We start from the raw sequence: 20,373 nt of genomic DNA on the forward strand, positions 1-20,373 counted from the left end.
CAGGGAGTTGATGCAAATGAGCTTGCCACTAGCAGACCGGTGGCAAGCTAGCAAGGAAATGCCCCAATGAAAAGGGGCATCCAACAGTCAGTTAAAGCTGAAGTATTGCTAAAGTTTCTAAATCTTATGCAGTCTCTTGAGTTGTAAATGTCAGTTGATTCAGAGCTTAGTGCAGACCAAACAAATATGTCTCTGGGCAGAAGGCGGTCCACGATTTGCAACCCCTGGTTTAAAGCAAAATCCAGTCTAGGGGCCTGTTTGGCTGGAGCAAGTCTGTCCAGATACAACTCTGGATGATATCAGTCGGGGGTTAGGGGTCAGGAGATCTTGCTTTTCTGATTCTCAATTTCGTTTTCATATTTGACTATCACTGCTAGAATATATAGTAAGAGGTCAGCTTTAAAAATGGCAAACAGTCTAAAAATGAAAATAATTTAATGATGGCTTATAAAAGACACTTCCGTTTTGCCCAAACTCCCAGCTTCATAGAGCCAGGTGGTCAGATTTCTTGCCACTTTTCTTCTGAAAGTCCAATGCACAGTTTTTATGCTTTTGAGTCTCAGTGTGTTTCTTTAGATGTGTGGCTTCATTATCTACGAGTTCTTACTTTTCCCTTGGTTGTAGCTAAAGAATTCATTCAATAATCACAATAGCATAGTCCTCCATTGTTATGAAGTGCGGGACCATGGACCCCTTTGCAGTGGATGGGGGTTGTCTGTTGGTGCACTTTTTTCCCAAGCTGCTGAAATTCCTCCAAAGTGAACCGGCCATAGTAATCTTTGCCTCCTGCATGACTGTAAGCACAACCTCCAGTGGATCAGACAGAGCAGCTCAGTGATTGTTCTTATGGCCAAAAATAAAGCACAAGTTTACCGGCATTGAATAAGCCCAGCTGAGGGAAGCCAGGGAATGTGCATCCCTGCTGGGCAGCATGATCCTTCTATTAAACCATGCTCTTTGGGCAGCGGCTGGAGGGCATTTGCCCGCCTGGGTCACGACCAGATGCAGACACACACTAGGTATGTCTGAGAAGCTCCAGATCCCATCTCCAAGCACAGTACTGTCTGCTTCATCTGATTAACACACACACACAGGAATGAAAACTACACCTATAGAAAACTGAGTATGTATTGTAGAAATGTAGAGGAAAAATAAAAATATTTTTTCAAATGTAATTACTTTTAATATATGCTTGTGGAAGGTCTAATACAATGTATGCTGTCTCTGTAATTTTTTCTGTAAATAACAAGAGACAGTGAATACACTGATTTTTCTATGTCTCTGTTTAAGCATAAGACTTTGTAACGATTTTTTTAGAGGGGGAAAAACCAACAAAGAGCGAATATGTACTTGCTTCCTTTCTGCGTGTTACGTACTTCTCAGAAACTGGTTGTAACAGTTTAAGCATCTTGACTGGTCATTGGTGTTAAGTGTACACTTCTTTTTATAAGACAGCTGAGAAAGGGACAGGGCTGTCAATTAAGTCTGCTCCAAAGAATGGCCTAAGACCTGCAAACTCTATCCGAACTAGACAACATGAAAAAGGAAAGATTAAAAAAAAACGTTGCCTAAGTCCTCTTTCCTCGTAGCAAATGGCTTAGTCCATATCCTTTCTGCATGGAATAGCTTAAGGAAAACAAACTCTGCTTTCTGATGAACAAAACATTTTTGTACACATTTATTTCGTATTAATAACCCCAAGGTCAGACCACTCATTCGCTGAAGCCATAACTGACCTTTACCAAATAAATGTTGTCAAGAACCTGGGGGAGGGTTGGGAAGAGACTGAGAGGGAGGAGAATTGAAGGTGTCATGAGCTGTAACAACACAGGCAGGAGCAAGTCTGATGAACCTGATGCTTTTCCTGCATCCCAAATACGAGTTTAAAAGGCTAGTATTTTATGATGACCGATTTATAATTTAAAAAAAAGATATCTAGATTTAAATGAGACTTTCCAGTATTTTTGAAATCCCTGACAATAATTCCTTGCTTTTAGGGTTGAGAGAAATGATTTTCATATACTTCCAACATTCAGAGATTTAATGTTTTTACCTTAGCTCCAGCTTATGCGTGTAAAGTGGAGAGCAGCGCTGCATCCTCCAGCGTTGAAACCATGTGCTGTTTGGGGCTTAGCTGTACCTACCAACCACTACTGCACCTTGAATGTGCAGCTTGTGTCTCTTACTAGCATGCACGTCATTGCTGGCAACGCGCACCAAGTGCATTGCCAGACGTATGTAAAATAAAAGTATGCACTCTAAAAAGCATAATAATTATTCTTTTTTAAAGGAATAATGCCTCCTATAGTCTTTGATTTTTCTGGAGCTTAATTACATTATTACATGTATTATTATTGGCCTATAGAGGCAAAAGGCAAACTACAAATAAACCCAGTGACATATATAGTTTTAAAATCTACAATTTTCTGATCTCTCTCTCCTTGTTTAACATGTAAGGCCTAATTTCTGTGTACGTGAGTAAAACTGCAGCCTGAGTCATTTAGGAAGTAAGCATTGAGTTTTTTTATTATAAATATGCTAGAATAAAACAGCACTCCCTAACAATTAAAAACAGAGTTTTATATTACTTTAGAATGTAATAGGTTTTTGTCCTTATTTTATGTCCTGTAAATTATTAGTTGAATACTGTTAGCATTCCCTGATAATGCACACATGATTTCTGAATGTTTTCTGTAAATGACAATCAATGTTTATGAAGTTCCCTCCTTTAATGCTGAACAAAATTAAAAGAAGGAAAAGAAAAAGTCTTGCCTCGTTTTCTTTTTCTTACACAGGAAACAAGGAGGCTGTGAAGAAGATAGATTTGGCTTTGAAAACATTATTCCGTGGGTTCCAACTTACAGAGTTGCCCTTTTTCTAGTAAATACTGGGTAATTTTTTTCTGGAAATTCTTGTGTCCTCATGGACTTGGCCTGAGTTAGAAATGCTCACTGAGAAAAGACCCAGGCTTCATTCTAGCCAAAGAGCTTACCAAGTTGCAATTAAAATGAGAGCAACACTCTCAAAGATAATAAGTAAAATAAAGCTAATAGCCCTCCTTTCCTAGAACTTTCACAAAACAAAGCCCCTGCTAGCAGAATCATAAGCAACTCCTCTGCTGTTGAAGTAAGTTACAGCAGGTTTGAAATACATGAAAGTTTTCAGATAATAATTCATGATTAAGTCTCTAGATCTGACTTTTTTTAAAACAAATCATCACCAAGCTGCTCCAACACCAAAATCAATGCTCACCAACATATGAATGGTCTGAGTCTTATTTGAGCTGTAGTCAGAAGCAACTGAAGATAATCACACACTCACAGTGATGTTTTTAAAAAAAGTTCTAAGAGGTGATGGCAATTTTTCAGGTGCTTGGTAGTTGTTGCAGGTTGGGGTCCCTAGAGCTGAGATGTTCTAAGAAAAGTAGTTTAAAGCAAGATTTAATGATTTTAAAACTAAAACCACTGGCCCATATGACAGGATGAGCATCAGAAAGCTTTCTGTAGAGTCTCTCCCAACTTTAGTCTTTGGAACCAGTAGAAACCCTTGCAGTACATACATTTCAAGCAACTTCTCAGCTCAAAACATCCAGATCCCCTGTGGACCTGAAACAGAACTGCACTGATGTTTCTGTTAGAGCACCACTTGTGTCCCTTGGTCTCTAAGATGGTCTTCAAGTGACCAGAGACATCAAGTACATCAACACAACCTATCCCAGGCTCATGTCAATTGTCACCAAAAGGTCATAGAACTCTTTACTATAAAATCATCTAAACTTTTTTCAGAAACCTAGATTTAAGCAGCACTGAAACTCAAGATGAAATTTACCATTTTTTACATTTAGGTTGAACCATATAAGATGACAATTATTAACCTTTGATAGTGCTACCAAAATTACAAATTAAGCCCTTTTTGTGCACAAAGCCTTGTTTCATTCATAGATCCTCTTCTTTATTTAAGAGTAAGAACTGGTAACATGTTCACATAATTCACACTAGGCTCATGTGCATGAGGCATTTCAGGTATCAAAGGAGTAGCCAGGGTTTAGCCTCATACTCCAGTGGCAGCAGCTCCTTGACCAAAATAAAGATGAGGTAGAAGTGAAGCAAACCCTCTAATGCCATCTTGGTAGGAAGGTGCCTCAGATTACCAAGCCACCATACTATAAAAGTTTTCTGTTTTCCAAACTTGAACTTGCTAAGCTTAAGTGGTTGAATAAAGATTATTCTAAGAGACTACAGAATTCTTGATGGCTATGCCTCACATATCTTAAATCTCCCAAGTTCGTGGAGTAGGGCATGGCACAGTGCAAGCATTCAACAAATGTGGCAACTATGTATTGGGGTCCATTCTCCTTTTGTAATTTTAGCTTCCCTACTATCTATTCCCTGTCATCTTACTGGTTTTGCCCTTGAGCAAATCATCCTCCAGCAGAGGCACCAGATATAGACATGCTTTTTACCGTAAGAAATGAGAGGGGAAATGGTAGCCCACTGGCAAAGGGCATTGGAAAAATGCTCTTTCCCTTCCTTTCTCCAAAGATTTAACCAAAAGCAATAAGAGAAGGAGCCTGAGTGGCTAAAAAGCCTGGACTTGCCGTGTCCCTCTCAAATCTCCCAGTCTGGTTACATCAGATGACAGTCTCAGTCAAAAAGAAGAGATCTGGAGACCTGATTAATTCTTGAGCTATATCACTGCACAAGTAAGAAATTTTAGAGAAGGTACTACTTTTTAAGAGATGGAACCCATTATATCTGTGACCATGTGTTCCTGTTGCCGCAGTCGTAACAGTGGGCCAAATGTCATCTTAGTCACTGGATACTTTGCATGTGGCCAGAGATGAGGGAAACAAGAGAGAGCTTGCAGGATTACACAGTAGGTTTGGATGGGCCAGGCCTACCCACATTCCATGAGTCGGAATTAATCCCACAAAACCACATAACAGTAAAGGTTATGGGAAATGTAGTCCACTTGCGTGCCCGTGGGAAAGGGAAACCAGGTTGGGAAACACTTAGCAGTCCTGACACAAATGTGAAAGGAGTCCAAGAAAATCTCTAATCTGATTTCCTATCAGATACTGCAACAAACATTTATCAACAGATACTTATTTCCACTAATATATGCCAGACACTATGTACTGGGAATACAGTTGTGAAGTGGGACAGATATAGACTCTGCCCTTACAGAGTCTATGCTCCAGGTCCAAGAAAGATGGGTATACAAAAGGGTGAAAACTAATACAAATAACTAGAAAAGATAAACTTTATGACAACTGTTACACTAGCTACAAAAAAAATTACACGGTGTTCATACAGGTGGTCACTTATTCTCTATTTAATTCTACTCTTGAACTCATTATCACCCATCATAGCCCATTCTGGTGTTTTTTGTTTTCTTTTTTACAATGTTAATTATTTTATTAATTTCTTAATGGTGAGACAAAAATCTTCCTTCTCTTATCTTTTATCCCCAATTATAGCTAGCTCTGCTCATTAAGACTAAGCAGAGCAAGTGTATGTCTAGACCTATTTTGGCACATCAACACCTTAAATAAAACAGATATATCGTTCACTCCTCACTCCCAGGCTTCTTTTTTGCACATTGAAAATTATCTGTTACCCAGACATTCCCCACAATGTAATCCGCTCATAAAGACAAGTGTTGTTCACTTGAAGAACCTCATCGGAACAACCAATAACACATCATCCTGCATATATCAGTGATGTCAGTCATATCTGCATTTAGAACATGGCTTTTACAGACACTTATGTTTTAAAATGTAGGGGTTTTAACTATTATTCCTATTACTATTACAACTACTACTACTACCACTATGATGATGATGGTGCAGGTATGGTGAAGCAGGTTTGTTACTGACAGTTCCCAATTAGAGAAAAAAGAATGCACAAATAGACACACCTCCTCCTCTTATATAGTGTGCATTCCAGTGATATTTTGTAATTTCCCACCTATTCAATGAGATGATGACACTAAATTGATTTCAGGAAAATGAAGGTATTCCTCGAACATCTGTATTTATGAAGACAAGTCACACAATTTGTTCCTAATGCAAAGAAAAGGGGTCAAAGTAGCATCAGAAAATAACAGGGCACAGAGAAGAGAGAAAGTCATTTGAAGAAAGCTGTAAGAGGCATCTGAGAGGTAAATGGATTAAGTGGGAATTCTGGGATTCAAATGCGGCTGCAATCCCAAACATACCTTCATCCTTCCATGCACTTCTCCCAGGGTCCAATGACCCACTTATGTATTAAACATGAAATAAGAGAATTTACAACACGTTCTCATAGCCAGCTAAAAATATTTAACCAGGAGGATGGAGAATAGAATTAATAATCACTTTATAGCTCCAAGTAGCAGCAGAAGGGATTTGCCAAATGGCAGGGAAGTTTTACTGGAGCTATGATCCATACCAAGCTACCATGTAGTATCACTGAGAATTTGTTAACAACTTCTTTCTGCGTACTTCCCATCCTTGCCACACTTTACAAACAAACCTAAAGCCCTGCAGTTCTCTAACACGTTCAGGTAAAATGCCATGTGCCCTTCCCCCTTTGGAAAGATAAAACATTTTAAGGTGGGATGGAGCTGATTAAGTGTTAGGGGTAGGTTAGCGGGGAAAGCAAAGTCGGGAACGACTTTCCCCAAATAAATAGTAACTCTGGCGACCTTCAGTCTGCAGAAACTTCAAATCCCACATCCACATCACTGGTCAGGGAATTCTTGTTCATTATGCAGTGAAATTCCCTGTGCACAACCAGACAGATTATTAGATAAAAACATGACATGTGTAGAAACTTGATTTTTTTTGGGGGGGGAGGGGAGGGGTGTCTGGTGCTTAAAGCCATTGAGCCCTAGGTGTTTCTAGTTTTTGGAAGAAAAATTCATAAAAAAAGATTAGCTATTAAAATAATTCCCTCCCCCCAAATAACATTTTGGCACACATCTTAATTCTACATCATCCAACTGAAAGAAAATCTTCATCTTTATTGATTTTTTAAGTTAAAACTAATTGTTTCAGGATAATAAAAAAGGGGAGGTCTCTCTAAATTCTCCTTTCCAAAGCACTGTTCCTCCCTGAAATTAGGAATTAAATTCTTAAAAGTAATTTTATGTGAACTTGTGGAGACTCAACTCTCAGGTAGCTAAATGGCACCATTCTGTGGGAAATATTCTTGTATTCCTTAGCAAAATTTAAAGCTCTTATCTGGACAGGTTCAAGGTAGCAGTCAGATTGCTCTTTCTAATTCCCATTCCAGAGAGGAGTCCCAGATGCTATCTAGACAGTTCCATCCAACTTCCAGCTTTTACCTCACTCACACCTTCACCTGCTCGCCCAACTGCCCTCAATTGACTGTGCAGTAAAACACATTTTAAAAATAGACTCTTCAAAGAAAGAGCCCAGATGTTTGCTTAAAACAACCAGTAAATTTTTTCACACTAGTTTTTTTCATTAGTTTTTCACAAAGATTGTATTAGCTACTTTTCTGTTTGTCCCCAAAGGTCAGGGATAACAATTTCTAAAGGCAAGGGATTGTGATCAAGTGTAAAAGAAAAATCTGAGAGGGAAAGCAGAAAGGAGAGCTGAGCTCAGGCCGCACATCCCAAAATCACGTCTCTTTCCCTCATCCATTCAACAAACATTAATACTTATGTGCTAAGTATTATACCAGATCCAAAGGATAAAAAGATGGCTAACATGGTCCCTGTCCCTGAGGTTTTTCATAGTGTAGCAAGGGTGGCAGACCAGCAAACAAAGGCAGTGACACACATCACAAGAGGTGTTTAGAGAGAGGATTCTGGTACCTGTAAAGGGGGTGCAATTAAATCTACTTGGAAATAGCTGTGGGAGCAAAATGGGGAAACTTAGAGAAACAGTGCCATTTGAAATGAGCCCTGAAGGATGACAAGATGTTCTTCCTAATAAAGAGTATTTCTAGTAGTGGAAGAAGCATATACAAAGAGAGAGAGAGAGAGAGGGAGAGAGAGAGAGAGAGAAGGCTAGAATATGGAGCAACTGGCAGCTGCATTCCAAATATTACCCTCAGACATGTTTTGTTTGGCTTATACTTAATTAGGAAATTCCATATAAAATTGGACTCTCCAGATTCTTTCATTTAAAATAAATAGAAGATCTGGCAATAATATTCCCACATTCTCATATGGAGAAATTGTTCCTTTTAGGACATGTTTTCTCCAGTTTTGCTCTTTACTCATATTTTACCAGCCTGGCTCCTTCGATGACTGAGTACATGGTGAACAATGATGAAAGATCAATGGAGAAAGGGTAAAAGTAGGCTAGTTATGAAGGCTCTGGAATCCTGCCTGAAAAGCTTTCTGAAAAGCATATCTTTAACTCGGTGTTGCTATGGCTATGCCCTCATAGAACTGGTCATCCACAAGCTGGGTTTTCCTTATAAGTCTTTTTTAAACATTGGGACTGGTTGCCACTCATCTACATTGATGTACTAGGAAAAAATATGTTATTTATTATAATCGCAACTACCTGCTCTGGAAGACAATTTCTGTTAAGTAGAAAACTCTCCATTTTATTGACACGTAAGAGTTTTGGATTTACAAGTTTTGGAGAAGAATTCAAAGTTCCGAAGGCTCTCCAAGAGGAAGGAAGTATATGGGGAAACAAGGGGAGAAGACACCAAGAAAGGAGCCAATGAGATCATGAAACTTAGGTACAGATGGGCCAAAGGATCCACGAGAAAGTCTCAGTGGCAGGATTTTAAGAACAGGGATGGTAAATGTATGGTTTTAGATTGTTTTCTGCTTGGTGAACAATATGGCACCACCATCTCCACCATGACCCCCCCCCACCCACAGACTCCTCATTTTCAGTAAAGTCAACCTCAAAATGGTTTATGGGACCTTGAGGATTCAAATACCCAGAAACTCACAGAAATATTCAGATGATGCTTAGATTTCTTTAGCTACATGTTAGATGGAGCATGGAATTGTGTGCTTAATCTAGATCTCATAAAACAAGAAAGCCCTACCCAATAGTAAGTTTATACTGGAACTTAATAACTGACGAAATAATATTTAAAAGAAAATTTGCTTATTAAATTATTTTATGACTAATCTTAGTATCTGATAATAATGTATTCTTTTTCTGTAAGGAGCAACATGACTCCCAGGAGCTCTGACACCTGAACACATGTGATGAGCATGAAGCAAGAGACTTTCTGAGGCTCTCCACGTCCCTAACTGGGAAATGATCCATGGAACTCAACCTAGGAGGAACCAGAGGGTACTTCCTCCAAGCCTCCCCCTGCCTTGTGGGGAGGTAGTGCCCTTGTAGGCAAAGGCCCTGGCAAGCTCTATACTAGCTTACCTGACTGCCCTTTGTTAATGAGCACAGCTTTACCTGCAATGGAACTGAATTGCAAGGTCTCACCAGCTGGTGAAACAGCTTTGGTCTATAATTCACCTCCTGGCTCCTGGTTCTTACGTCTGATGAATGCAAATCCCCAAGCTTCTCATTCTGAATGGTGCCTATAGTAAAGCTTGGGTCTCACAGTAAATCATCAACTCATAATCCTGCCTTCAGCTGGAATTAAATGTGCCCCTCAGATTTCCCAGTCTGGAGACTCTTGCCAAGACAACAAAGGAAGCATCTGCTCAGCTTCGTGTTTGACCAAAATGACCACTGGGACACATGTGAACCAAGCCTTATGAAGCTGACAACCTAATTGGGGTAGGGGTGGGGGGAAGACAATAATCCAATAAAGCAAAGAACTGTATCTTATACCTAGAATCAGCACAATAAATATTTACTGAATTGATTAATTAATCCAAGAAGATAAAACAATGCACCTTCGAGACACAGAAATTACATTGACTTTTGCAACCATCAGTGCTAGAGGACAATAAAATGCTATTTACCAGCGTTCAGGGAAAAAATTTAAAATTTATTATCCAAGAATCCTACACTCCACCAATTTCTTGTTCCTATGTGAAGATGCAAAAAAATCATATTCAAATATGCAAAATTACAAGAGAATAGTATCTATATACCTTTGCTGGATAAAGAAGAGACTTTTCTAAGACGTTTACCAAAACACTGAAAGATGAGCCAAACACAAAAAAAGAAAATAGTAAGAGTTAATAGTGCTTACTATATGCTAGGCACTCTCCTGGGTGCTTATAGTAGTTCATTTAAATCTTTTTGTGAAAATGAAGTTACTACTATTATTATTCCCCATTTCCAGTGAGGAAGATGAGACGTAGAGAAGTTCACTTTCCTGTTCAAAACTGTACAGCCAACAAGAGGTGGCACCAGAATTTGAACCCAGGCATTCTGGCTCCAAATTTCACACTCTTAGCCTTTACACTACACTGCTTTTTATTTTTATTTTTTAAACATCTTTTTTGGAGTATAATTGCTTTACAATGGTGTGTTAGTTTCTGCTTTATAACAAAGTGAATCAGTTATACATATACATATGTTCCCATATCACTTCCCTCTTGTGTCTCCCTCCCTCCCACCCTCTGTACCCCACCCCTCTAGGTGGTCACAAACCACCTAGCTAATCTCCCTGTGCTATGTGGCTACTTCCCACTAGCTATCTATTTTACGTTTGGTAGTGTATATATGTCCATGCCACTCTCTCACTTTGTCACAGCTTACCCTTCCCCCTCCCCATATCCTCAAGTCCATGCTCTAGTAGGTCTGTGTCTTTATTCCCATCTAACCCCTAGGTTCTTCATGACATCTTTTGTTGTTGTTGTTTTTTCTTAGATTCCATATATATGTGTTAGCATATGGTATTTGTTTTTCTCTTTCTGACTTAACTTCACTCTGTATGACAGACTCTAGGTCCATCCACCTCACTACAAATAACTCAATTTTGTTTCTTTTTATGGCTGAGTAATATTCCATTGTATATATGTGCCACATCTTCTTTATCCATTCATCTGTTGATGGACACTTAGGTTGCTTCCATGTCCTGGCTATTGTAAATAGAGCTGCAATGAAAATTTTGGTACATGACTCTTTTTGAATTATGGTTTTCTCAGGGTATATGCCCAGTAGTGGCACTGCAATCCAAAAATGGGCAGAAGACCTAAATAGACATTTCTCCAAAGAAGATATACAGACTGCCAACAGACACATGAAAGAATGCTCAACATCATTAATCATTAGAGAAATGAAAATCAAAAGTACAATGAGATATCATCTCACACCGGTCAGAATGGCCATCATCAAAAAATCTAGAAACAATAAATGCTGGAGAGGGTGTGGGGAAAAGGGAACCCTCTTGCACTGTTGGTGGGAATGTAAACTGATACAGCCACTATGGAGAACAGTATGGAGGTTCCTTAAAAAAACTATACTGCTTTTCATAAACCTTTAAACATAATTACAAAAGTTAACTGATAAATTTAAATAATCACTTATTATTACAAAATTAACACTAAAAAAACAGAGTTTTTGTTTCAAATAATACAATGCAGAACCCGAGAAATAATAAATGATGATTAAAATGCAGGGAATACATCTTTAAAGCAAAAATACTAAACTCATTGCCTATAAAGCAGAATCGAAATTAATTGTTTTGATTTTGATATGATGATTAGATATATAGGCTTAAGAATGTTCTTTAAAAAGAGCTTTAATGTAACCACTAATAAAATATTTAAAAGAATGTTTAGCTTTGAGTCAAATCAAACTTCCACGGAAGGCATCTAAAAATGTTAGATAGCTGGCAGGGCAGGAGCCTCAGGGCAGCAGAAGCAGCCCCTTGGCCCAAGACACCTGGAACACCAGCCTGTCCTGCCTGTCCCCTTCCCTGGCCTCTAGTGAAGTAGAAAAGACTCATAAAAACAAATCACTTGCAGTTCTGGTCAAAGATGGTGATATAGGAGGCTACTGAACTCCCTTCCTCCCATGGACATACCAAATGTACAGTTACATGTGGAGCAATTCCCTCTAAGATAAATCCATAAACTAGCTGAGCAACACCTACACATCGGGCAAATGAGAAAATACCCACATCAAAACTGGGGCTGACCATCATCCTCCCTGGAGACCAGGGAATCCAGAGGATGCCTCCTCCACTTTCTCCTCTAGCCCACCACAAGTCACCAGTATCTTCCTGGAAGGAGCTTGAACTCACACCTGTGCTCCAGTTTTTGCAGCTGCCATTTAAGAGATGGGCCCCTGGATCTTCTGCCTCTGATAGCCAACAGGGCTTGCATTTAAGAATCCCACAGGATGGTAGAAAACAAAGAAGCAGTTCTTAACAGATGCAGAATCACCCCCCACACACAGCTATACACCCAAGCCAAGTACAGAGGGCACAGGCAAAACTGAACACCTCCCGGTTTCTCTCTGGAATGTGCTCAACTTCATACTTCCCAGATGCTACCTGAGGGCCCAGCTGCCAATCAACTTGCATGTAGGTGCTGACTGCCAACCTCCCCCGTAGGACACTGACAGGTCTTGGCACACCCTCAACTACTGGGAGGAACCAAGAACAAAGAAGGTGGCTTGGACACTCACAAAGCTTTGAGAGACAGCTAAGCGCTCAGGCCAGGCTGATTGACAAGGTTCATCTCCTACATGAGATCATTCTTTCAAGACTGGGAGAGGGCATATAATCAGAGAAAATCATAATTCAAAAAGACACAGTGAACACCCCAATGTTCACTGCAACACTATTTACAATAACCAGGTCATAGAAGCAACCTAAATGCCCAGCGACAGACGAATGGATAAAGAAGATGTGGTACATATGTACAATGGAATGTTATTCAGCCATAAAAAGGAACGAAATTGGGTCATTTGTAGAGATGTGGATGGACCTAGAGACTGTCATACAGAGTGAAGTAAGTCAGAAAGAGAAAAACAAGTATCATATATTAACGCATATATGTGGAACCTAGAAAAATGGTACAGATGAACCAGTTTGCAGGGCAGAAATAGAGACACAGATGTAGAGAACAAACGTATGGACACCAAGGGGAGAAGCAGGGGGTGGGTGGTGGTGGGATGAACTGGGAGATTGGGATTGACATGTATACACCAATACGTATAAAATAAATAACTAATAAGAACCTGCTATATAAAAATAAATAAATAAAAACAAACAAAAAGACTGGGAGAGGTGGCTGCTTTATGTAATGCATAGAAACAAATACAGAAGAAAATGAAGAAAGAGAGGAATATAAATAACAAGATAAAATTCCAGAAACAGACCTTAATGAAATAGAGATAAGTGGTTAACCTGATACATAGTTCAAAATAATGGTCATTAAGATGCTCAGAGGTCAGAAGAACAATACATGAACAAAGTGAGAATTTCATTGAAGAGAAAATATTTTTAAAGTACCAAACAGAGGGAATTCCCTGGTGATCTAGTGGTTAGGACTTCGCACTTTCAACTGCTGAGGGCCCGGATTGGATCCCTGGTCGGGGAAGTAGGATTCCCACAAGCCACATAGCAAGGCCAAAAAAAACCCCAGTACCAAACAGAAATCACAGAGTTGAAGAATACAATAATCGAACTGAAAAATTCAATAGAGGGGTTCAACAACAGTTCAAGCTGAAGAAAGGATCAGGAAACTCTAAGACAGGACATTGAAATTCATCCACTCAGAAGAGAAAAAAAAAAAAAAAAAGAGTGAAGATAGCTTAAAGGATTTATGGGACCATAAATTTGATCAATATACACATTATAGGAACCCAGAAAGAAAAGAGAGAAAGGAGTAGAAAACTTATTCAGGAAAATAAACAGATATCTAGATCCAGGAATCTCAGAGTTCCAAATAATATGAATCCAAAGAGACCCACTCTGAGACACATTATAATTACATTGTTAAAAATTAAAGACAAGGAATCTCAAAAGCAGCAAAAGAAAAGCAACTTGTTATATACAAGGGAACCCCTCATAAGACTATCAGAATATTTTTCAGCAGAAATTTTGCAAGCCAGAAGGGGAGTGGCGTGATATATTCAAAGTGCTGAAAGGAAAAACTGCCTACCAAAAAATTCTAGCCAGCAAAGTTGTCCTACAGAATTGAAGGAGAGATAAAGAGTCTTCCAGACAAGTGAAAATGCTAGATAAAAGATGTAAGATGTTTATTCCTAGGTATTTTATTCTTTTTGTTGCAATAGTAAATGGGAGTGTTTCCTTAATTTCTCTTTCAGATTTTTCATCATTAGTGTATAGGAATGCAGCATTAGAGATTTCTGTTCATTAATTTTGTATCCTGCTACTTTACCAAATTCATTGATTAGCTCTAGTAGTTTTCTGGTATTTAGGATTCTCTACGTATACTATCATGTCATCTGCTACCTAAGGAGACAAAAGACCTGTATGCAGAAAACTATAAGACACTGATGCAAGAAATTAAAGATTATACAAACAGATGGAGAGATATACCATGTTCTTGGATTGGAAGAATCAACATTGTGAAAATGACTATACTACCCAAAGCAATCTACAGATTCAATGCAATCCTGATCCAACTATCAATGGCATTTTTCACAGAACTAGAGCAAAAATTTTCACAATCTGTATGGAAACACAAAAGACCCTGAATAGCCAAAGCAATCTTGAGAAAGAAAAATGGAGCTGGAGGAATCAGGCTCCCGGACTTCAGACTATACTACAAAGCTACAGTAATCAAGACAGTATGGTAGTGGCACAAAAACAGAAATATATATCAGTGGAACAGGACAGAAAACCCAGAGGAAAATCCACATACATATGGTCACATTTTTTGTGTGTGTGTGTGGTACACAGGCCTCTCACTGTTGTGGCCTCTCCCATTGCGGAGCACAGGCTCCGCACGCACAGGCTCAGTGGCCATGGCTCATGGGCCCAGCCACTCCGTGGCATGTGGGATCCTCCCAGACTGGGGCACGAACCCGCGTCCCCTGCACTGACCTATATACACCATCAAATGTAAAATAGCTAGCGAGTGGGAAGCAGCCACATAGCACAGGGAGATCAGCTCGGTGCTTTGTGACCACCTAGAGGGGTGGGATAAGGAGGATGGGAGGAAGACGCAAGAGGGAGGGGATATGGGGATATATGTATATGTATATGTATAGCTGGTTCACTTTGTTATACAGCAGCAACTAACACAACATTGTAAAGCAATTATACTCCAATAAAGATGTTAAAAAACAAAAAGATGTAAGATGAAATACAAGAATATCTAGCTAACAAATTCTGGCTCAAGATAAATAGGAACAAAAGACAGCTATATCGAATGACATAGAAAGAAAATATAAAATTATAGAAATCATTCAACATAACAATTTTTTGTGGCAATAAATATAACGAGTTTAAATTCCCCCATCAAGAGTCACCACAAACTGAGTTTTTTAAAACATCCCCCCCACCACCAAAGATGGGCTTAAAAATAGAAGAAGAATGGAAGTAGATATTTAGGGAAAACACAAATAAAAAGAAGTGCAATCCTTATGAGTCAAAATATTCAGTAACGACAAAACGTTAGCAAAATAAAATTAGAGATGAGGCATCTAATTCAGTCTTATTTGGGGAAGTCGGTAAAGTTTCCCAAAGAAAGTCATAATGTTTATTTTGTTTGCTCACCCACTACCTCAATTCGTTTTCCATCCTTCACTGTGCTCAGTGAGTGCCTCCATTAATTGAAGTTTAAATCAATTGCTTTCAAACCCTTTTCAAACTCTCTTCACAGGTGATACTGCTACCAATACACACACACTCTCGCGCGCATGCTCATACAAATAACTGAAAAAAAGTTTCACAAAACGATGCTTATCTTTACCATGTGTGAATCTCTCTGACAGTTTCTAATATAATTTATCCTATTTCTTCTTTTTCCTTTTTTTCCTAAGATATCTAACATTATTAGGCACCAGGGAAATACAAATTAAAACTATGAGATACCACTACATACACCATTCATGTCTAGTAATAAAAAGAATGAAATCCTTATACACACAATCACATGGATAAATCTCAAACACATGTTAAGCAAAACAAGTCAGACACAAAAGGGTGATTCCATTTATAAAAAATTCAAGAACAGGCAAAAGATAATCTACAGTTATAGAAATCAGTATCTTGGTAATGGCTGGAGAATGACTGGAAAGAAGCATGAGAAAACTTTCTGGGATGACGGAAATGTTCTCTATCATGATCTAGATGATGTTTGTATGTGTATATGTATTTGTCAAAATTTATCAGTCTGTATGATTAATATTTGTGCATTTGACTACACATAAATTATACATCAATAAAGGAATATTAGCATTTTTAAGAGGCTAAATAAGATTTAGTCATCAAAGAGAAAGTGGGGTAAAAAGACTCCAAGCACAAGTGGCAGCACAGCAAAAGGCAAGATGAAATATAAGGCAAAGAATACCATGACCTACATCTGGAGAGGTAGAGGGCACGTGTACGCCACATTTGGAAGTTTGGACATTATTATATGTGCCACGGAAACCCTCCCGTGGAAGAATGACGTTAATAATATTGTCAGATTTGCATACATGACGTCAATCTTCTATCAATGTGAAAGATGCAGACAGGCACCAGGGAGGCCATCTGGGTGTCTTAAATATGTGTTTGTTGGAGGAGGTAAGGAGGGTGGGTTTGGGAAAGACTGGCTATTTACTGTAGCTGAAGCATGGGACACTTAGTGAGGAGGTAGAGGTGTCTAGCTTAAAGAAGATGGGTCACAACTGTAGAGGCCTTATATGCCACAGGAAGGAGTTTGACATTATCCCAGATGAATGGATGAGAGGAAACACGAAAATGAACAGTTACAGAGCACATACTGTGTACCAGACTGTTGCTAGTTAATTAGTGTGAATTCTCTTCATCTGCATGAGAGACCCAGGATGCAGACACCATTAGCCCACTTTACAGATGAAGAAACCAAGAGACTCAGAAAGAAAGAATGAATTTTCTAAGGCCACACAGCTAGTAACCATCACAACTATAATGCAAACCAAGGACTATCTAGATTTAAATACCTGCTCTTTCCAAAATACCTCACTGTCACCATAGTTTTGAAAAACATAAAAGCATATGACAATCCTAAAATGTAGATTTTCATCCAAATTGCATGCAGGAGTCAGGAGGACCAATATGAAGGTTACTGCAATGATCCAGGCGAGCAACAATGGTACTAAAGATGGTGAGATGTGATCCTGTTCTGAATATATTTTGTAGGTAGAGCTGAGAGGATTTGTGAATAAATTGGATATGGGGTGAAAGAAACAAGAACAATCAAGGATGGCTCCAAAACTGGGGGCCTTAGCAACCAAAAGTTTGTACTGCATTAACTGAGATGGGAGAGATTGTGGGAGAAGTAGATTTGGGGGGACATCAGGTGCTCAGGTATTAAATCAACTAAGATGTCTGCTAGACTTCAAGTCTACCGGTCAATGCCAAACAAGCATGTGGACATAAGGAACTGATACTCCAGGGAGTTTTTGTTTAAATGTGTGTGTGTGTGTGTGTGTGTGTGTGTGTTTTCCTTTCATATAAATGGGATCACACTTCACATACTGTCTTAACAACAGATTTGCTTATAGATACAAAATGAATGAATGAAGCAATCAATCAGTGTACACTTACAAAGAGAGATGTCTGGATAAAGTTTTAATAATAGGGATCTCTAAGTGGTAAGATGGTGTGTGGCATGTATTTTGGGTTCTTCACTGCATTTTTTGAATTTTTTACAGTGAACATTGGATTGTCCTTCCAAATACAGTAACACGATTTTCAAAGGATGTTAGAGGAAATTTATTTTACATATAATAAATCCCAAAAGTGAATATGTCCTCCAACACAGAAAGTATACAATAACTACACCTTAGCACTTGTCTTCTGTTTCACACAAAGAGCTAAAATGAGTATGTACTGACATGAGTTTTAAACATTATGAATAACTCAATTTCACGTCATTTTGACGGGACCAGATGCCCTTTTGTATATTGATGATACTAGCTGAGCTCGAGACTGTCTGTGGAGTAGGAGTATATGTGTATTTTATATGTAAGCTTATACAAATATGTGTGTCTGCAATCTGTATTAGGACTTGGCAGGTGCCTTCCTCACCAGTGCTATAAGACTCCTTGCAAAAGAACCCTGCCTTTTAATGAGTTTACCATTAAAAAAAAATGGGACACTGCCTGGTTCCACAGTGTTAAATGAAAATAACATTGAGTTGAGTTAATCTGATTGCATAGGATCTATTTTCCCCCTTGCTGCAAATCAGAGCAGTTTTCAGCTAACAAGAATGGGTGCCCTACTTGAACGGGCAGGGGTACTGCTGCTAGTCAGAGCAGCATTTAGCATGGCATTGCCATCATTACATCCCCAGGTTCGAGGCAATGAAACTCCAGGAGCGGCAAAGTCAAATCAGTTCAATTGTCTGATTGTTCATACTCATAAAGTGGGGAAGCTGGCAGGGGTCCGGCATAAAACTTGGAGTTCTGCACTGGAGCTCCTTTAAGGTAATTCATTGCCCTCTGCAGTAGCTTAAATCAGAAGGGCCAGCACAGTCACAGTAAATGCAGTTCCCCACACTGCTTGAGAGCAATATCGCAGATAGCCGGCTGCTATGCCAGATGTCAAAGGTGCACTAAAAGCACTTGTTTTTGATCTACCCCATTCCCGAGAAGTACAATGGATGGGCCTTTAAGCACTGCCATAAAAAAAGATTGTGATTAATGAAGCAGCACAACTTAATAAACCAAGTTGACTCCCGCTTCCTTCTCCTAGGCATTTTCACTGTCCACAAAGCCGTTCTTTTACTTAGCAGCAGGGACATGTAAAATGTTAATCATCAATCTGTGGGCCATTAAAGAAGTTGCTTTCCCTTTCTCAACTTGAAAACCAAGGGGGAATGATAATAGGTTTGGTTAACAGAGCCATTCACATAATGGAGATGTGTGGAGGAAAGCTTTGATAGAGTCAGCGTGGGAGCCTTGAGCACTAATCCATCCTGCTCTCTGGGACCAGGAGTTCAGAGCCTAGCTGAGGCTGGGAGCCTCAGGATGGAGACTGGGGGGAATGTCTTGATCTGGCTGGACCAACAGGAGGTTACTGCATCTGAGTGAGGCCCAAAATAAGATGAGAAGGCATGGAAGCTTTCTGTGCCAGAAGAGCTGGACAAGGGCTGTAGGTATTGCCTGACCTTATCTGGCCTTTTTCCTCACAGAACAGAGGACCACAGCAGCCTTCCCAGGTAGGCAATGGCTGTGTTCCCTCCACCAGGTAAACTCTGGGTCATCCTCCGTGACCAACAGAACCGTCCCTTGCCCAGAGAGCAACAGAGTTTTCAGCGAATTCACCAAAACCCAATGAAATACTTTCTTTGCTGGAGTCAAAGGTATATCAGTCAGAGATACACAACTTAAAATTTTACTCATGGTTTAGGAATTGCTTTGGCAGGGGCAGGAGTCAGAGACACAGGGATCGGGCACATGGTCCACAAATGTTTGATATAGTCAATCAGTTAATTTTGGCAGGAAAAAGAAAAACTACTGGAAGACGGTATCAGGACATTTTGAAATGTCCATGGTTAGGAAAGGTGATGCTAAAATTAAGAACAGTTCACTGCATCTCTTTTCACTCCTTTAGGGAAACTCTTGGTCTTGTCTTGCCTTGATAAAGAAAGCTTAGACTGCAAGCCTGAGGAGATGCCTCCAGCTCCTAGAGAGAGTCTGTGTCTGATGACCCCAATGAGAGGAGGGCCGAGAGCCCATGGCATTTTGAGAAACTCTATCTGGTCAGCAAAGTGCTATTTCCCTGCTAGAACCTTTACCTTTCAGATTGAGAAAACTTCCATCAGCCATATCACAGATAATAATGATATTATTGGTGATATGAAGTGAATCTGGAAGGTATGAACAGTTAGAGCCCTTCCCCAAAAACCCTTAGAGCCAATTCTACTGATTGTAATCACTCACTGAACTCTGAAGTTCCTGTGGGCAGTGTCCACATCACAGTCAGTTCTAAGGCCAAGCAGGTTATACTCAGTGGATGGTTAATAAATGTCTGCTGAATTAATTAATTAACCCGGAATTGATTATGTTCAAAGCATTTCCTAACTTCCCTAGCCTGCATAATAAAACTCATTTGCTAAAATTACATGAAAGGCTTTTATCAAATTTACCCATCTTTCTCAGCTTTATCTCATGCTACCTCCTACTATATCCCAATATGTACCTAGTTTCTAGGTATCCCAATACCTAGAGACTAGCTATACAACTATTCACCATTCCCCAAACATCTCTCCCAGCTGCTGTTCCCTCCACCAGGTAAACTCTGTGTCATTCTCTGTGAAGCCTTCCCTTCCCTCTTGAGAAAGGGAGTCCCTCTTTCACTG

General features: G+C 39.4%; 1 protein-coding gene across 1 annotated transcript in view; it reads right to left on the bottom strand.

Moving 5' to 3' along the window:
* TRPM6 (transient receptor potential cation channel subfamily M member 6) overlaps nucleotides 1-20,373 on the bottom strand; it is a 181,140-nt gene that overhangs the window by 13,275 nt on the left and 147,492 nt on the right. The gene's annotated exons all lie outside the window — the stretch shown is intronic.

This window comes from Delphinapterus leucas, chromosome 6, assembly GCF_059928025.1.
Source record: "Delphinapterus leucas isolate spDelLeu-1000000601 "Yukka" chromosome 6, BTC_Dleu_Yukka2, whole genome shotgun sequence".
NCBI lineage: Eukaryota > Metazoa > Chordata > Mammalia > Artiodactyla > Monodontidae > Delphinapterus > Delphinapterus leucas.